The sequence below is a fragment of the Typopeltis vanoorti genome, chromosome 7 (assembly GCF_054136105.1).
Source record: "Typopeltis vanoorti isolate ZY-2024b chromosome 7, IOZ_Tvanoo_1.0, whole genome shotgun sequence".
NCBI lineage: Eukaryota > Metazoa > Arthropoda > Arachnida > Uropygi > Thelyphonidae > Typopeltis > Typopeltis vanoorti.
In genome coordinates, this window is record NC_143555.1 from 123079001 (window position 1) to 123085000 (window position 6000).

Genomic DNA, 6000 nt, shown 5'->3' on the forward strand with positions numbered 1-6000 from the left:
AAACCTATTAGTTTTGATAAGCACTTAACCTTTGCATATTCAGTTAACAGAAATACAAATATCACTTTTTTTTTTTTTGCTTATTTTACACTTTCAAGTTCATTCAGAAAAATACAGAACATTTTTCTACATATCAAGTCTTCTGTTCCTGAATGGATCCTTCAGTTGTACTAACACCTGTGCTCTGCTCCACAATTACTACATATCCTACATTTCTTTTAATTTTTTACATTTATCTAGCATCCACTTAACCCAAAAGCATGGGAACAGCTTATATTAAGCTCATTCCAAAATATGGCAACAAGTAAGCTACAGCCACCAAGTTATTGTCCAGTTGCTAACTTCAGTTATATCAAATCATGGAAAAAGCTCAACAGTTAATTTCCTCACCAGTTGTACATCCAGCTAATCAGTGACTAGCGATATGAATTTCACTAATGCAAATTGATCTAGACATCAGCTATCACTTTTGAACACAAGTCATAAAGAGGTTTGGAGAAACGCATGCAGATCTGCACATTTCTAAGGTATTTGTTCAGGTCTGACACAGAGGCCTGCTCACCAAACTACCACCTTATAGTTTGCACCTTTGTAATTTGGTTGCCAGCTACTGCAGTGATCATTCATTGCAGATAGTTTTCTTTTCTCAGACTCAGGGCTCTGTACTTTCACTCACTCTTCATCCTCATAAAAGTACATTGATCTTTCATCTTATCCATCGATATTCTGATGATGGTATACTATTTCTCATCTTCATTTGAGGAGGAGACGTAACACAAAATCATTTGAAGCCTTAAGATCTTCCATAACAAAATGCCTTAACCTCTGATCTTTCCTTTCTTCAGTGCATTGACAATAGCATTATAAACTTCAATGCTACTAAAATGCAATTTTGTCATAGTATTCATACAATATCTGAATCTTCTGATAATACAGAGATCTCCAAACAAAATTATTTTTCTTGGGCTGACTTAGTACAGCTCAAAACCTTTTCTGGCACATCTCAGCTGTAGCCTATTCAGTCATAAAAAAATTAATTAATTAAAAAGACACTTATCGCCTGTGCAGCAATGAACAGCACAAATCCCAAATTAGCCCAACCTTAAATGTTGTTTACATATTTGGGTTGTGCAAACAAATTATCATATTCTTTAGAAATGCTTGTCAGCATTGAAAAGAGAACAATTCTATTGAATGATTGTCTTTTCACACACAGGCTCACTAATAACTCAGATTGTAAGTTGAGAGGGTGGGTGGGTGTGTGTGGGTGTGTGTGTGGGGGGAGGGGGAATATGTTCTGAAACCACCACCATCATTCCTCAACTTTCTTCTAAGACTAAGATCAACTGCAGCTTTTCAACATCCACATTCAACTTCCAGACCAAGAAGCTGTGACTGGAATGGTTCGGATAATAAATTAGTGTGTTGGACTCTGCGGCGGCCCGTGAAACTTTAAGTGGGGATGCTGCCTATACAAAATAATTTTTAAAAAATTTCTTTTTTTCCTAATCCGTAACCAATTTATTAATAAATAAATCTACAGATTTATTTATTAATAAATTGGTTACTAATTAGGAAAAAAAGAATGATTTTTTTTAAAAATTTTGTATAGGCAGCATCCCCACTTAAAGTTTCATGGGCCACCACTGGTTGGACTGAAGAGTGGCTGATAACTATCAGTGAAGTGTATGGGAGAGCAATATCTCAGAAGAGAAATGTCAGTATGTGCTTAGTGTTTTGAGACCATTGCTGTTCAACTTGTATGTTAAATGGTATTAGAAAAGGCTTTTGAATGGAGATTTGCAACATCTGCAAACTGCACAAGTAGAGAAGAACTGAGTAGAGCAGAAGTAACTTTACAAAAGGACCTTGAACACTGGGTGAGTAGACAAGTTAAGGTACCAGTTCACTGTTGCAAAGTAACATTTTAAAATTCAAGAAGCAGAGAATACAACTAGTAGGGGGGGGAAACCTTCCTGGAGGTAGAGAACAGTGTCACATAGAAGCAAGGAGATTATACAAGAAGGCGATAAGGCCTTGATCAGACAACATATGCATTACCACATTTAGTCACCTGATTTTCAAAAGGATATATTGGAAAAGTTCTGCAAATGACTAAGGTGGTTTCTGGATTGTTAAGCATGAAGATAGATGAGGATATGAAACTTGCAGAACCTAGTGGAAAGGAAGAAGGAAAATTATTGAGACAATAGATGGTAAGAGCAGATTTTATGGATTATTTAATCCTTAGCCTACTTAATAGTACTATAGGCTTACAATCTTTCATGAATGGGATTCATATAAAAAAGTTCCGTGTCCTCTGAATTTCAGTAACTCACCCCCAAGATCCTGTATTACTGGTGAACTGCTTCCAGGATATGCAAAACAGTTCCAGTAATATAACACACAGCCCATCATCTCCAAAGTGCAAAACTTGTGCTTATTAATATTAAAACATTACCCCACTCGTTTCTCCAAGATAAGTAAATTCTCCTAAAAGAGACAAGACAATCGGCTTCAATTCTCATAACTCTCCAATTCTACATCATCAGCAAAAGAAATATCCCAAATCTGGACCAGAACATACCTGGTGGAATAACAGTAAAAATTGCAAATTGCACATAATGACATTTAAACACACACCCACCCACCCACCCACCCACCCACCCACCCACACACACACACACACACACACACACACACACACACACACACACACACACACACACACACAAAGTTATTACATTAAACTTAACTTGCTTTAATATAATATCAGTGTGATCAGAGTAGGAAATAAAAATACCAGACAGATATTTGGGGAAAATTTGGAGAAAGAGCAAAGCTAATAATAATGATAAATACCTGCTGGATTTCTGTCCCGTAATGGACTAAATTACTAATACCACTTTCACAAAGATGCACGCAAATTCACATGAGGAAAAGTAATGAGTAAAGAAAAGAACCAAATGCCATGGAGACTCAGTGGGAGACTGAAATAAAACACCAATTCAGCTGAAGAGAAATGTTATGAAGCTGTCCTCAAAGACAGAAAATTCAGAACTCCAGGGTGGAATCAGGAATTTAAACATCTAGTCATGGAAAAGAAACCATACTGAAAGGTATTAGCAAGTAATCAGCATGTGCTGAGAGAGCAGACAAAACGGAAAGAAAGTAAAACAATGTGTAAAAGTAGCTAAACAAAAGTTACAGAACGTAAACATCAGGAAAGTGCCGAAATATCTGAAGGCTATTCCTATAAAAGGAATTAAAGATGATAAAGGTGATATTTATTTTGAACGATTTAAATGAAACAAGCAGCAAGGTTCCAAGGGGGGGGGGAAGGTGGAAAGAGGGTAAGATAGTTCTATTACATAAAGGTGGCTCCAAGACAGAAGTACCAAATTACAGGCCAATTAGTATCTCAGGAGTGGGTAAAAGTTGATTAAAGATAGAATTCAAGAATGAGTGAATAAGAATATAATACCCTAGGGTAGACAGCATAGCATGGTTTTGTAAAAAAATAGGTCCTTCCTTAGTAATTTACTCATTTTATAATACACTGCTTGGAAAGAAGTCAACGGACACCATAATATAAGGAACAAACACCATGGTGTCCACCTTAATAAAATGTAAAACACCTCCTTTCGCTGTGATGACTGCAGCAATCCTATGGGACATGATTTCCACAAGTGTATGATAGCAATCAATGGTAATTTTGGACCATTCTTCCTGTAGGCATGTAATGAGATCCTTGACTGTTGTGGGACAGACATTCCTTGACCTCACCCAATGCTCAAGTTCATCCCACAGATGTTCAATAGGGTTGAGATCAGAACTCTGTGGAGGCCAGTCAAGTGTGGTGACATTGTGGTGGTGAAATGAAGTAGGAGTAAGATGGATGGATAGTATTATTAAGTAGGAGTTGCAGATAAAAAAAAGGTTGTGGAGGAAGTACAAAGAAAAATGTGATGAGCATACCCATGAGCAGTACAAGGTACAGGCAAAAAGGATGACCTGCATGGTAAAGAAGGCCAAAGTCAATTATGAGAGGAAGTTAGCTGATGAGCCCAAAAGAAATCCTAATGAATTCTTTCACTATGTGGCAAGTAAAAGGAGGAATGACTATAGTAGGATGACTTTAAAAAATGTTGACGATAGGGAAGTTATGGAAGAAAATAGTTGAGTTACTTAATAATCATTTTGCAAAAGTGTACCATCTTGGTTGTGATATTGCAGTGCTGAATGCATCACTGACTGATGAGAGTTAAGAGATAGAAGAAACAGAAGTGCTTAATATATTACAGAATCTTAATGCCAACACTGTTTAATGGTTAGATGGCATATCAGCCCATGTGCTACAAGAATGTTCAAGAGAATTAGCGCCAAAACTGTTTAGTTTATTCCTCAGTTCTGGTAAAGTTCCAATAGAGTGGAAATGGGTAGCAAATTATAGGCCATTCAGTATATAAGGAGTGGTGGTTTTGGAGAAATTGATAAAAATTAGAAATCAGGACTGGGTGGACAGAAATATGATACTTTATAAGGGGCAACATGGTTTTGTGAAGGGTAGGTCTTGCCTTAGTAACTTACTATAATAAAGTAACGGTGGAGTTGAAAAGGAAATCCTTACTCGGTGATATTGCTGGACTCTGTTGCATAAATTGGAGCAAATTGATATGGATCCAAAGCTAGTGATTTGGATTAGAGGGTAACTGATGGACAGATATCAAAGAGTTGTTTATGGAAGGGCTGAGTCCAGGAGAAGGCAGGTAACTAGTGGTGTACCTCAGAACTTGGTACTTGCTCCTCTGTTGTTTAATTTGTACACCAGTGATACTGGAAATAATTTGAAAGGAAATATCCACTTGTTTGCTGATGATGCAAAATTGAGAAGAGCGATGATCAATTCAAATGATGTAGATGTCTTGCAGGATGACTTAAATAGGCTGACAGTATGGGCTAAAAATGGCTGTCAGTTTAAAGTGGGGAGGATGAGATCAATGCTGTGTACTGTATTAATGGAACTGAACTGCAAGAAGTTGATGAAGCAAGGGACTTGGAGGTTATTGTGGACAGAAAATTTAAATTTAGAGGCATATTGCCAAAATATCACATCAAATTCATGGTTGTTGAAGAACACACAGACAAGCAGGGATAGGGAAGTTTTTGTTCCATTTTACAAGACATTAATAAGACTGCATTTGGAGAGTATTACACACAGATCTAGTCACCTGGATTTCTTGGTGATGAAGAAATGGTGGAGAGGATCCAGAGGTGAGTTACAAAGATTGTTGCAGGTCTGTGGAATGTTTCCTATGAGGAAAGATTGAAGATCTGTGGCTCCAAAAACTAGCTAATAGATGTAAGAGAGGAGATATGATAGAGGTATATAAATTATTAAAGGAGTTTTATAGGATTGATTCTGATGACTTTTTTTTCCTGAACAGTGCAGGAAGGAAGAGAATGAGGGGGTCATCCCTAGAAATTGTATGAACCTATGATTGACAAGGGTGTTAGGACTAGATTTTTTGCTTGCCATACAGAAAGCATCCAGTCTCTAAATCATAACACAGCCTCCCTGCAGACAGGACCTGGCAGTGTAGAGTTAGCAATATTATGCACCAGTTGATCAGGAAGCCTCCTAAAGAAATGCATTACCATCTAGTTTGGTCTTCAGGGCTGTTGCCAGATTAGATCGTGCCCTAAGGCAAACAATTAAATATCACCCCTGATGGATTATAAGACAAAAAATATAAGAAAATCTCCAATTGCTATTTTGTTTTTATTACAAGAGAAACATTAATGCAAAATGGTTACATAATAATATTAATTAAATGTTTGCTCTAAGGGAATATCGCACAATAAAACTGTTTATAAGCTCTTCTAAATTTAAATTATAAGCTATGTCCACCTCTATCAATATAGTTGCTAGACCAACCAATCTTTCTTGGATCATTGCTGTTCACAAATAATTTTTAATCAGTTTAAGCTTGGAAAATA

At 36.8% G+C, this 6000-nt stretch overlaps 1 protein-coding gene across 4 annotated transcripts in view; it reads right to left on the minus strand.

Annotated features, from left to right (window-relative positions):
* The window catches only part of LOC150105013 (sushi, von Willebrand factor type A, EGF and pentraxin domain-containing protein 1-like), a 344216-nt gene that overhangs the window by 224452 nt on the left and 113764 nt on the right, over window positions 1–6000 (minus strand). The gene's annotated exons all lie outside the window — the stretch shown is intronic.